The sequence below is a fragment of the Theobroma cacao genome, chromosome 9 (assembly GCF_000208745.1).
Source record: "Theobroma cacao cultivar B97-61/B2 chromosome 9, Criollo_cocoa_genome_V2, whole genome shotgun sequence".
Classification (NCBI taxonomy): Eukaryota; Viridiplantae; Streptophyta; class Magnoliopsida; order Malvales; family Malvaceae; genus Theobroma; species Theobroma cacao.
In genome coordinates this window covers 21,412,808-21,427,196 of record NC_030858.1, presented here as the reverse complement: position 1 = coordinate 21,427,196, position 14,389 = coordinate 21,412,808, and positions in this window count along the sequence as shown.

Sequence of the window (14,389 nt, the reverse complement as noted above, 5' to 3'; positions counted from 1 at the left end):
AATAGAGTCTCAATAAGACCCTTGATTTCAAAGACTCCATATGAACTTTACAAAGGCAGGAAACCAAATATTTCTAACCTTAGGAGTTTTGGCTGTAAATGCTTTGTATTGAACAATGGAAAACAGCCCCTAGGGAAGTTTGATGCAAAGAGTGATGAAGCAATATTTTTAGGATATGCATTAAACTCAAAGGCCTATAGAGTTTTTAACAAAAAGACTCTAACTGTTGAAGAGTCAGTCCATGTAGTTTGTGATGAGTCAAACACTTTACAAAAAAAAGTTCATGATGATGATGATGATATAGAAATTCTAGAAAAACAAATGGAGGAAATGAGCTTAGAGAACAATAAAAATAATAAAGAAAGCTTATCTAGAAGAGAAAATGAAACTCCAATTCTAGAAAATCTGCAAAGAGCAGAAAATTAGCATGGTGATCTACCAAAGAGTTGGAGATTTGTAAGAGATCACCCACAAGACCAAATAATAGGTGACATTTCACAAGGAGTTAGAACTAGGAAAGCAACTAGAGAAACTTGTGAGTTTTCAGCATTTATATCTCAAATTGAACCTAAAAACTTTGAAGAAGCTGAAAAGGAGGAAAGTTGGATAATGGCCATGCAAAAAGAACTTGATCAATTCACTAGGAATCAAGTATGGTCATTAGTGCCTAGACCTTCAAATCATCCTATTGTTGGTACCAAATGGGTATTTAAAATAAAGTAGATGAGCAAGGAAATGTAGTTAGAAACAAAGCTAGGCTAGTAGCAAAAGGATACAACCAAGAAAAAGGAATAGATTATGATTAAACCTTTACTCCCGTAGCTAGGATTGAAGCCATAAGGTTGTTGCTAGCTTTTGCATGCTTCATGAATTTTACGTTGTACCAAATGGATGTAAAAAGTGCATTCTCAAATGGACTAATTCAAGAAGAAGTTTTTATAGAACAACCACCTGGTTTGAAGATTTTAAAAAGTCTGATCATGTTTTTAAACTTTACAAAGCATTGTATGGATTGAAACAAGCTCTTAGAGCTTGGTATGAGAGGCTTTCAAAATTTCTCGTTGAAAATGGATATGATAGAGGCAGCATTGATACTACATTGTTCATTAAGAGATATCTAAATGATTTAATTGTTGTACAAATATATATGGATGACATTATATTCGGTGCAACTAATGAAGCTTTATGCAAGAACTTTGCAAAGGAAACGCAAGGTGAATTTGAGATGAGCATGATGGGAGAGTTAAAGTACTTCCTTGGTTTTCAAATTAAGCAAAGTGAGGAAGGGATCTTCATCAATCAAGAAAGATATACTTATGATATGCTAAAGAAATTTGATGTGCTGAAACTAAAATCAACTTCCACACCAATGAGTCCATCCACCAAACTCGATTTAGATGAAAAAGGTAAAGATGTAGATCAAAAGCTCTATAGAGGTATAATCGGCTCTCTTCTTTACTTAACAGCAAGTAGACCAGACATTCAGTTTTGTGTGTGCTTATGTGCTATATTTCAGTCACAACCTAAGGAATCACACCTAACAGCTGTTAAGAGAATTTTTAGATATTTCATAGGCATTCAAGAACTAAGAATATGGTACTCTAGAAACTCAACTCTTAACTTAGTTGGATATTTAGATGCTGACTTTGTTGGCAGCAGAACTGATAAGAAAAGTACTAGTGGAACATGCCAATTTTTAGGAAAGATGTTTGTGTCTTGGTCCAGCAAGAAGCAAAACTCAGTAGCACTATCTACAACAGAGGCTGAATATGTTTCATTAAGTAGTTGCTGTGCACAAATCCTTTAGATCAAGCAACAATTAAAAGACTATGGAATAATTATGCATAATGTACCAATATACTATGATAACACAAGTGCAATCAATATATCAAAAAATCCTATGCAACATTCTAGGACTAAGCACATTGAAGTTAGACACCATTTCATTAGAGACCATGTAATGAAAATTGACATTAAAATAGACTTTGTGAATACTCTACACCAATTAGAGGACATTTTTACCAAACCACTGAGTGAAGATAGATTTTGTGAGATTAGAAGAAATTTGGGGATGGTTAATGTGAAGGAATTATAAGAAAATCTTTGACTCTCACATTGAAAACAGAATGCATTTAGTCAACTAAGAGTGGCCTGACATTCTTAAATAATAAGACTCAGTGTGTTCAATGAAAAAAGAGTAAATTGTGGTAAAAATTTGATTTATCGGGTGTAAAGAGGAAAAGAGCAAAGTTGCCAAAGGTAAATAATCAAAATTTTAGGGGAGATTTGAAAATATAAAGAAATACAAGTAGGGCAGTTCTTAAAGGAAGATGAGAAGTTTTCTGAGCAATAACTGCTGCCAACCTCTTATTCCCTCTCATTTGCAACCCGCTGTTCTAAAAACAAAAACCTAAATCTTCCTAGTTGCCTCTAAAACCGACTCAGACCTTCAGAAATTTCCAAAACTAAAATGGCCAGAACTTCTCAAAGTAAAGAAGTATTAGAGAAGAAGAAAGGAAAAAGGCCAATGGAAGAAGAAACTGGAACAGAAAGTCAAAAGAAGAAACAGAAAATTGTGTTTGCCTCAATGAAGGAAATAGTCGAGAAGTTAAGGGAAAACAAGCAGAAAAGGCACAAGAAGAAAGATACAGAACCTTCACTCTAGAAAGGTATCAATTCCTCTTCTTCTTCGAAATTTAGAAATAAGCTGCATGAGTATCGATTCAAGAATATAGAAAATGCACCAATCTCCTACGAAAAGTTCATTGATTGGAAAAGTTTTAAGGAAAATGTAGAAATCTTGACCAGTCTATCTGAGTACTTTGATGAACTTAAACTTAAAGGTTACAGCACCTTTAAGAATAGGTCATATAGTCTAAGTCTGGTTAAGGAATTTTACTCTGGCATTGCTCTGAAAGAAAAGGAATTAGCAGAATCTGATGACTATGTAAAAGATGGGCTGAATGTCTATTTGAATGGAAAAGAGTTTATTGTAACTGCAGAAGACTTAGGGAATCTACTAGAAATAGAAGGTGAAATAGGTGAATTTGAACTTCCAAAAAAATATGATCCGTCCTCACTATGGGAGATCATCACTGGAAGAAAACGAAAATACTCCTCTAAAAGTAATTCAGAACTGATAATCAATCCATAAATTAGGATACTGCATTACTTCATTGCTACAAATATTCAAGGGAGCAATGGAAGTTTTAGTTATATCAGCCTGTAGGATCTTTCGCTAATGGAGCATGCTTTTAATGGAGTGTCTCTAAATCTGGGGAGATTCATGATTGAGAAAATGAGAAGTACCTACAGACTTGATAAGGTCAATCTGCCATATGGGAATGTGATTACATCCCTAGTGCAGAAGAAATGAATATGGGCTAAAAAGTATGATATGGACCTGGTGAAAACCAAAGACCAAGCCATTTAATATGGCAGCCTAATTAAGATGGGGTATGTGCTAGATGAAGAGAAGTTTATCTGAACCTCTAAAACTGGCCCAAGAAAAGATCACAGTTTGCCTGTTCAACTTGAAGAAGCTCCTTCCAGATTTTCAAATGAGATGATTTTTAATTTACTTATGAGGATTGATGGTAAGATGACTGACCAAGGAGTGAAGGTACAAAAAATGGAAGATAAGATCACTGAGTTAGAAAACAAGCTGAAGGAAAAGGAAAACATGGGGTCTGAACTTGTGGCTGCAAACAGTTGTGCCACATCCAGCACTGCACCTACACAGCAAGGTGATAAAGGTTCAGCAGAGCCAGTAGAGAAGTCTGCAAGTTTTGACACTCAAGCAAAAGGCTTTACCTATAAGTCTGTTAGTCCTGTTCTGCAAATTGAGGACTCCCCACAAAGAGTTGAACAACCAGCCAAATCACCTTTCTTTGAACCTCAAAGTAAAAATGACTCAAAACAAGGGACTGAAGTAGCTGGTGCAGAAACTGAGAAACAGTAGGTCACTTCTCCAAATTCAGATAAAGTTTCCATTATGGACATTTTTCATCAAATGGTCAGAGAGGAACAAGCTGAAAAAGACATTATCAAGACAACAACTCATAAGGATGGTGCAATGTAAGAAAAGGAAAGAAACCTTATTCAACTCCCAAACTAAAGGCAAAAGCAGGGAAACCAAAAGCTACCACAACACCACCAACTGAGGCAAAAAAACCAACCAAAGGAAGGAAGATTATGGCAACCAAGATAACTTTTCTCAAAAGAAGAAAGTCTTCCAGATTGGCAAAAAAGTCCAAACTAGTTTCAACCTCTTCTTCTCAGAGTGCAGTTCATATTTCAAACAAATCTACTCTAGAATCCTCTCCTAAAAAGTCATCTCCTCCTTGAGAACCTTCTTCATTTCCTCTTTAACCCTTTCTAGGGAACTTAATCCTTACCCTCTGCCTCATCCAATGAGTAGAATTCCCCTCCTTTGATGTTGACAAAAAAGGAGAGAAGTATGGTACCAAGGACCAGGGGAGCAAAAACCAGGAACTAGAAAATGTTTTAAAAAATTTTGTTAGGGTAGAGGAACTAAGAACCTAGGAAAGGAAAGAAAGTAGAACCATAGGAGCATGAAATTAGAGAAATAGGACATAGGAAGCATAACTAGTCCAAGGGCATTTTCAAAATACTTTTTATTTAACTGTTATTTGTGCCTTGGTGGCACTTAAACACTTAGCTTTAACTCTATTATTTATGTGGATGTATGTGAAATATGAATGCCGACATGTTTATGTTGCTTAACTGCTAAAAATTAAAATCTGCTGATATCTTATTATTTGAGCATTTTGACTACCATGAACAAAAGTTACTACTGCTATGCTGATATGGATTCACATGCTGATAGATGATTTTTGTTATACAATTGTTGATAATTTCTGGTTATAAATAGATATAGATGGTGTGTATTGTCTACAAGTTGAAACATGAATAATGTGGACAAAATTTGAATGTTAACAGCAGCTAGAATATTAATGAAAATCTGTCAAAACTTCAGTTGAAAATTTTTGACTGCGAATCACTCTACATTGATGAACATGTATATAAACATATATAGAATCTAAATGTATATTGTCATTCCCTCCACGCAACAATGAACAAAACTTGCTGGATTAAAGTAAGCAAATTATGCATGCACTAAGGGGGAGCTTATACTTAGGGGGAGCAATCCCCAATTCCTGCAGAAAACTAAAAAGAATTTAAAATGACAGTATGCTGTTAATCAATGAATGTTTTGTCATCATCAAAAAAGGGGGAGATTGTTGGCTCCATTAGTTTTTGATGATAATAAAACATTCCCATTTATTTGTTTCTAATTTCTTTACTTAAGTGTGCAGGAAATTAATATATGAAATTAATTTTTTAAATCTTTAAAGAGTATTTTCGAAAGAAAAAGAGGGATAAAATCAATAAGATGTAATTGAATAACAATGAGGAAGCTTGTTGGTTAAACATGGAAGAACATTAGTTGACCAGATTTCAAATTGGAGAAATGGCAAGCTAAAAATTTTGAGAAACAGAACCAACTTAGTCAACCAAGTCAGTCGACTAACTTCCCTCTACCAGAATCTGCAAACCAGAAACAGAATCAACTTAGTCAACCAAGTTAGTTAACTAAGAGCTTTCTGTTTGCAACTTGGACTAGAGCACTACAAGACAAATTAATAGTTAGAACTCATATTCAACTGTTTCCAACAGGCATAAACTGCCCAACTGCCATCAGAGTTGCATCCCAAGTGTAAAACGGTCTTCCAACAATGAGAAAGAAGTTTTTTGAAGCTTTGAATGAGATTTGAGCTATAGAAAGTTGAAAAACCATAAAAGCTTCATTGCACTTGTCTGCACCTCAACGCCTATTCTTTGCATTTATGATTAACACTCAATCCTGTACCAATCAGATCATCCAGTGATCATAGGTACTTTCTTTTTCCACTTTTTCTTGTATACTTAGAGTGAAAGAGTCACTCTTAGGGGTTGTTCAAGCTTGGGAAAGCTTGAATGATATTGGTTATGGTTAAGCCTTGGAAAACCACTTTGGGTTTTAGTTTAGTTAGGGAAAAACTAGTGTAAAGGTTGTGGCAGAGCCTACGAAAAGCCATTGTAAAAGCTTGGTGGAAGCTTGTGAATTTCACCAGATTCTTAGTGAATTGTTGGGAAAATCCTTGGTTGGATAATCAAGGTAGTGGATGTAGGTCTTGGATCGAACCACTATAAATTGTTGTCCATTATCTACTCTATTTTTACTTTCCTTGTTTTGGAAATTAGTTCTTCATCTTGTCAAGAGCCAAATTGTGTTATTCATCCCTCTAGCACATATTAACGGGACCAACACCAAGTTTACATGCATAATTGTCTATCTAACTTTCAATGCTTTATTTCTCAATCCTCCATCCACATTATTCCTCCTTATTTCTTTCGAAAAACATACCAAGCAAACTTAACATTTCCAACTAGCTCATGAATTTTAGATTCTTTCAACAACCATTATTCTTCACAATGTGCCTTCCAAGATTCCAATCAACACAACAATAGCCATTTTCTCAAGATCTCTAAACTATACTTAAAGCATTATTCATTTTTAACTTTGAGGTTGCTTGATTCGCACATGCACTCCAATATTCCTTCAAAGCTTTAATCATCAAGTTGCCAACATGATTCACAAATTATTTCCTTAACAATTTACCAACCATAGGCCTTAAAACACAATACCATGCTTACCGTTTCTCTTCCACTTTGAATCCATCCTGCATCCAAGACTTTAATGGCTTGCATGTCACTAAATCCTTTCTAATCAAGCTTTTCTTTACTGCCACAAAACATTTCTCATGGTTACCAACCCATTTTCAAAGAACATTCAAGCTAAAACCACAATCCTTACCTTGTTCCTCTTGTATCTTGAAACCAAACTTTACACTTCCATCATCACTCCACAGTTTCTCTCTTGAATGTTGAAGACTCTTTGGGAGGTAAAATGTCAAGACTCCACAGGATAAGGGAAGGAAACCTCATAGTTTCTTTGAATCTTCTCCCACAATCGAGTCTTTCTTTGGTTTCTCTCTTTTCTTCCTCTAGGGTGGAGTTTCTCCAAGCTCTCTCTTCTTTATTTTCTTCTCTCAATGGCCGGCTCTCTTAAGTCTCACCAAGGCCAATTCACATTTTTCTTGCACCCTTGAATCTTGGTATTTATATGGCTACCCATTTAACCAATCACAACACATGCACTAATTCACCTTGTATTTTTATTTGGCCATTTTGCCAACCAATGGTTCTTCATGCACCAATGTTCTCTACATTTCATTGGTTAAATATCCACCTTTCATTATCCTTCAATTCTTTAATTCATTTTCATTTAATCCCACCTTATTTGTACCCAATGGCCCTTCATGCAACTTTCCCACTTTAATTTCCATTTGGCCTCCTCCTTTGCCAATGGCATTACATGCAACTATATTTTCTTTTCTTTTAGTCTAATTGTCACCAAGTGTCCATCATGCATAAGTCCTCCATGCATTTTTTTAACTTAAAAATCCACATGCATGTGTCATTTTATTCATTTGTCTCATGCCTTTTTATTTGTCACATGGTGGGGGTCCCACATGTTCCCCACTATAAGTACATCTTTGCATGCATATTTTTACATGTAATAGTATTTGTTACATGCATATTCCATCCTTCCACACAATCTAATTTTCCTTAGTTAATTAGTTTCCATTTAACTTCAAATATTGTAATTACACAAAGTCCTCAACTTTTCTTTATTTACCATTTGACCCTCCATACTTTTCATCATTTACAATTAGGTCCTCCCATCATTCCTTTAATTTCAATTTCCTTCTATTTTCCTTCCTTTACACTTGTACAAATAAAATATCAAATTAACACTTCATCAAGGTCTCACCATAATATTTAGATATATACTTACCCGTTCTTGCTTCATTTAATAAAGGCACATGGGCCCTACTAATGTCGTTCTTCTTCAAAAGTCTTTCTTACTTCTTTTTCCCCACTTAGATTAGTCATATAGCCCCCCTTCATGACTAATGTAACGACCTTCTCCCTGATCGTTACCGGTGTTTGAGACTTACGAGTGAACCCGTTAAATCTCGAACAAGCCTTGGTTGGGATTTCGGATAATTAAAACCAACTGACAATATTAGTACTACCATTTTCTTAAACTAAATAAATATATGTGATTAAAGTGTAGCAACCAGTCAAAAAATCCATAAATATCCAAACTTCACATTTAGCATCCAATACACAACGTTAAGTTTTTAACAAAATACACATCCGAACGGTTAATGATACTTTATACCATCTAACAGTCTTACGTGACACGACCCTAGGTTACAAAGCGACTCGGAGTGGAAGTCTAAGAGATGCCATTACCTATGTTGCAGCAAGTCTCGATGTGTTGAGCAATGCACTTGAACTGATTACTTATCTACAAAAGGAAATAAAGGGGGGTGAGTCTCACAGACTCGGTGATCATCAACTCTATGAGTAGGGTGTAGATGGGAAACAAGCTAAAAGTGGAGAATTTGAATGTTAAAAATATAAAAATATATAAACAATTTAACTTAAAGAAGGGATGTGTGCCTTATGTGTAAAACCGAGAATTTTTAATACATGATAATCATTTCAAACCACATATATATCAAATCCAATGCGAATAACTGTTTTTACCATTGAAATCCTTTTATAACTTTACTCGAATCAAATCTGTATATACATGCATGCTCCCGTAAACTTAAACATTTTGAAAGCTTATAGGCAAATCCACAAATCACCTTGTACGCGAGGAGTTAAATCCATATCATCATATAAATAGGGGAGCTGCCGAACATCTTATAGTTCTCACCATGCGTAGAAATACGAGTTTGAAAACACAAAGAGATTTCATTCTTGAGTAGGTAATAGAAATAAAAACTTGTGGACCTGTTTCCACGTAATAACATCTGGGAGCCTCTCTCCATCGGATCCCATAGCCATACGGCAATCTAGACAATGTTGGCCGACATCGGAGAAATCAAGTGGTCGCAACCGCGTATAACATTTTGTGGCCTAGTGTCATAGCCCAAATTTCAGGCTATGGTTGATGCATGGGCTCAGTGGGCATAGCCCACTAGGCCTAAGCAAGCCTCTTTATGAGATCCTCTTCCTCATTCCATCCATCATCTTTAAAACCATGTGTTGCAATTCTCAACGATGAATGTTTCATTAATATTTTATAGCAACTGAATATTCATATTTGTATTATCTCAAAGTACTATCATTCATTATTGTCTCATAAGGGCATCATCATCAATCCAACATATACATACTTCATTTATAACAAGACTCTTAGTAGTTTACATTACATATACGTGTAGACAGACAAAAGACTCTCAACCATCAACGGAGTGACTTTAAGTGAAGGTACCGCTATTGAGATGCCATAGTACCTACCAAGAAGACGAGCATATGTGGACACTCAATCTAGGTCCCAACTACCTCCAAATCTAAAAGCATGAAGTTTAAAAACGTGAGTATAAAACTCAGTGAGTGAACATAAGAAGGGAACAAGCAATCGATAAGGAGAACTTGGAAATCATGATGCACTTGTTTCAAAAACAATGCAATTGATTTAATTTCTTACTAAAAACCCCTCATTTCAAACTTTGATTAATAACCTCATAGTGTTACGAAAACCCATGATCAATCTATGAAGTTAAATGGCTGAAAAATATAGCAAAATCAAGCAAGGTAGCAAGCATGATAGCAAGTTTCTCGTTGCAATGAGAAACATTCTTGGTTTGCATATGTTTTTGTTTTTTAATAATATCTCCCACTAAAGAAGTCCAACTGACATAATTTTTGGACCATTAGAAAGCTAAGAGGCTGACCTACAACTTTTATGTTTACAACTTTGCCCAGTTCTGATTGGAAGGTGGTCAAAATCTATGTCAAAGCAAAAGTACTACACTAGAAATTTTTTAACCACCCGAGAGTTTCTCGCTGCAGCAAGAATCCATTTTCGCTGCAGTGAGAATTCTTTTTGGCTACAATGAGAAACAGGGCTGGTTTGTACCCCCACCACCCGAGAGTTTCTCGCTGCAGCGAGATTCAGGGCAGATGACAATTAAGGGATTTTCACATGCCATAAAATCCATTCCTACCATATTGCACATCAAAGTGAACACATTGACAATAATCAAGTTTCTCATTATTCATTTCAATCACATATTATAATCATAAACTTTCTATCACATATAAATATATAAACATATATAAACACCAATACCACCACCATCTCACCCAACTCATGTGCAGCCCCCACATCGTGCACATAGCTGGAGTCATCGTGTGCATCCCCCCATATCGTGCACATGCAATATCATCATCCACACTCCCGCACCCATCATTACCGACATGTGCTCCCCCACATCGCGCACAGGCTCGGTTATAATTGCAAACAATATGACTATCAATACACATCATATATATTTAGATATACATATATATCAACATAACACAGGGCACATGGCTTCATCACAGTCGCATTCCACAACGCAAAACGTTTCATTAAAAGGTTGTTCCCATGCATATTTTAGAAAGAACCAGATAAAATTTTTCAATGGATTTCATCAAACACATATGCCCTAATCCCAAAACATGTTAATGCAAGTTCACTCGCAGATATTTGTTGAATCTTTAATTGACTCTAACTTCGATTATTGTTTCAAACGGACATGTGAGGCCTAGTTGGAACCTATCACACACAATATAACCATAAAAAATATAACAGCCTATAATTCTAATTATTAGCCATCTCTAACCACCTAAAATCAACCCTAACTCATCTCTCACCTTGGTGGACTTATAGTTGAACTCCTTTTCAAGAGTTTTCAAGCTACTATGGCAAGTCTCTCTTTCTCTCTCTTAAACTTCCAACTAGTGAGAGAAAGTGCTGAACAAAGACTTTTGAGGGTTTTAAGGTGCGAGAGAAAAAGAGCACAAAAGGTTCTATGAAAAAGTGCTCAAAAGCATGAAAATTGAAGCTAGAGAGAGAAAGTTATGGAAGCTTTAAGGGAGGCTTCCATAGAAGATGAAGAAATGTGAGATGAGGAAGAAGAAGAACAAGAAGCTGCTAGAAAAATAAGGAAGCTGCTGGAGAAATGAGATATTTATAGCCTAAGCTTATCGAAACTTCACTTAAATTACGAAAATGCCCTTAACAAGTTAGCTTTGTCTTCCTCCAATCCTTTATGCAATATTTTTACTCTTTTGACACTAAGATAAAGTCCATAATAGTCTAGAAATACTTGGGTTCATGAAAACTTAAAAATTTCAACTTGAGATGAAAAATGACCATTTTGCCCCTACCTTAGAAATCATCATTATTTCTGTTTCCTTCATCATTTTATCCTTATTTCCATCATTCATTTGTGCCTTAGGCCTACTTAGGCCTTAATAATGTTTGAAAGCATACTTTTAAAGGCTCATTAAAGAAATGACGAAATTACCCATAGTCCGTGATATCATGTCTACTTCTAGCTACGAGTCTATAAAGATCAAGGTTTCACACCTAGCCACGTATGTACAACACAGACCATGGCCTCAGCCATGTCTAATCGCTAGTCGACGACCCAAAGGTTCTCTAGCTAGAGCTCACTTGTGCACAAGGGTCACACTTTTTCGATGTGACATCCGACCTACTCTCGAATCTCTCGGTTTAATAAAACCACTTTAAAAATCAAGTTGCGTTCTCAAAAGCCAATTTCGAAACCATTTTCGAAACATTCAACATAGTAACATGATGAAATCCCTTATAAGTCCTTCAACATAAAATCTTTGCATGAGTTTGAAACATCAATCCGCATGGTGAATATGTGTTTTATACATGAATGCACATCACACAAATTATAAGGCACATTTTAATATGAATCCTATTAAAAAGCCTATTTCTAGTTTAAAAACACTTTTACATATATAGCTTATATATATATAATCAAAACACTATCAAACATTTAAGCATCTAAAAAATACCTAGAATTCTACCAGCTCATGCTTTCCACAAATTCGCATTTAAAGTAAATCAACACGTGCATATATATATATATACATAATTATGGGAATCTTAAAATAGACACCCCCTACTCACCTCACAATAATGGGACACTACGTCGCTATTGATTCGAGTTTGTATATAACTAATCCTACTTGCTGGTCACCCGTTACCTCGTCTGGCACGCCACTACAATACACTTCCTTTACTTATACACTCTCTAGCAACCATTCAAACCCAATTCATTTAATTGTACTCATGCATGGCAGCAAATCAACTAATAAATTCTTAACCAAATTTCATGGTTAACCCATGCTTACACACAATTATATATGGTAGCAACTTTACCAAAGAAATTTTAAATCTTTTCATGCATAATCCTTGTCCTTTACTTTCTTCAACATTACATTCTCACAACATCAAATCTCACAACCAACATAGACATTCTTTTTAACCCACAATCATTTAGCATAAACAATCAAGGATTAGGCCACAATTGTCTTACCTTCCCTTAATAATTCAACTTGATCAAAAACCAAGAAATCTCAAGCTCCTTGTTAGCAAAATCTCACATTCTTTGTGATTCACCAACATGCAGGGTTTTCTTAGCACCCATAAGGTATTATTTTGCTACCACATATATTTTCACACATTATAATCGATTTAAAAAGTATGCATTCAATCAAACTAACAATTTTTACCTTTTTTACCTTGAAATCTTTAAGCCAAACCACCAAGCTCTCCTTAAATTTCAACAATGGCATGTGGGTGGGAGGAAAAACCTCTCGATTTTTCTCTAGCTTCTCCAACTAAACCTTTATTCCTTTCTCTCTTTTTTCTTTCTTTCTTTCCTCCCCTTTCTTTTTTCTTCTTTCTTTCTTCTCCTTTCTCTTTTCTTCTTGGTTATGGGTGGACTCCTCAAGGCCAAGCCTTGAAAATGGCTTTCATTTTTTTATTTTTGCCCGCACATGGGCGGATTGCCAAAAGCCACACCTTTTCCATTATTTTCTTTTCTCTTTACTATTCTTGCATGGGCAGATTACCCAAAGCTTGATGGCTTGTTGGCATTCTTCCTTTTATTTTATGTGATAAAATTACAAGGCAAAAAGGCTTGCAACCTTTCCACTCGTGACCTTGCATTTCTATTCTTTCTTTTCATTTTTTTTATTCCATGCAATACATTTACTTCATATTTTATTTAGTCACTATTTGACCCATTCAAAGTACATGCAACCCACTTTCTTCTTTCTTCATTTGACCACCAATGCACCAATCACATTACATGCAAATAAATTTTAGTCTTATTCTTTCTTTTACTCCACATGGTGGGGGTCCCACATGTCTACCACTAACTTTTCCTTTTTGCACACCATAGTTTGCATGTAATAGTAACTTTCATATGTATATCTCATATTTCTCATAATCTAAACTTCCTTGGTTAGGAAATTCCCCTTTTAACTTCAAATATTGAAATTACAAATGAGTCCTCAAACTTTTCCTTATTTACCATGTGACCCCTCCAACTTTCATCCTTTACAATTGGGTCCTTCCAACTTTTCTTAAACTCTAATTTCCTTCTATTTTCGTTCCTTTACATGTGTACAAACAAAATATAAAATTCGCGCTTCATCAAGGTGTCACCATAATATTTAAATATATACTTACCTGCACTAACTTTATTTAATAAAGACACGCAAGCCTCATTAACGGTGTTTTTCTTCAAAATCCTTCATTGCTTCTTCTCCTCCACTTAGATTAGTCATATAACCCTACTTTCTGACAAATTTCAATAATAAAAAAATTACTATTTTAATATTATTTTATTTATAAAATATTATATTGTTCCAAAATATTTTTTTCGCCTGTCACTGCTTTTTGGCACTTAAATTTACGTCAAGTGACCATTCATCTCATCAATAGGGTCTTATTGGCTTCTAAACGAGGGTACAGGGTGTTACAACTAATTTCAACAATAGATAAAATATTAATATTTTAATATTATTTTATTAATAAAATATTATTTTATGCTAAAATCCTCCACTTGTCTCCTCAAGTCCCAAAGTGTCTCACTTGGCCTCGGTTCACTTCCAAATCGCCTTTTAACTTCGCTAATTCATCTTTGATAAAATATTATTATTTTATTATTATTTTTTCTCGTACAAATATTTTATTTCAAAAATTCCTTTCACCCATTACCACTCTTTGGCACTTAAATTTATGTCAATTAACCCTTTGTCTTGTCAATAAGGTCGTATTGGCTTCTATACGAGGGTACAAGGTGTTACACAATTCTTAAAAACCAATCACGTAATGCTTAACTCACGCAATACATAACAACCAGTC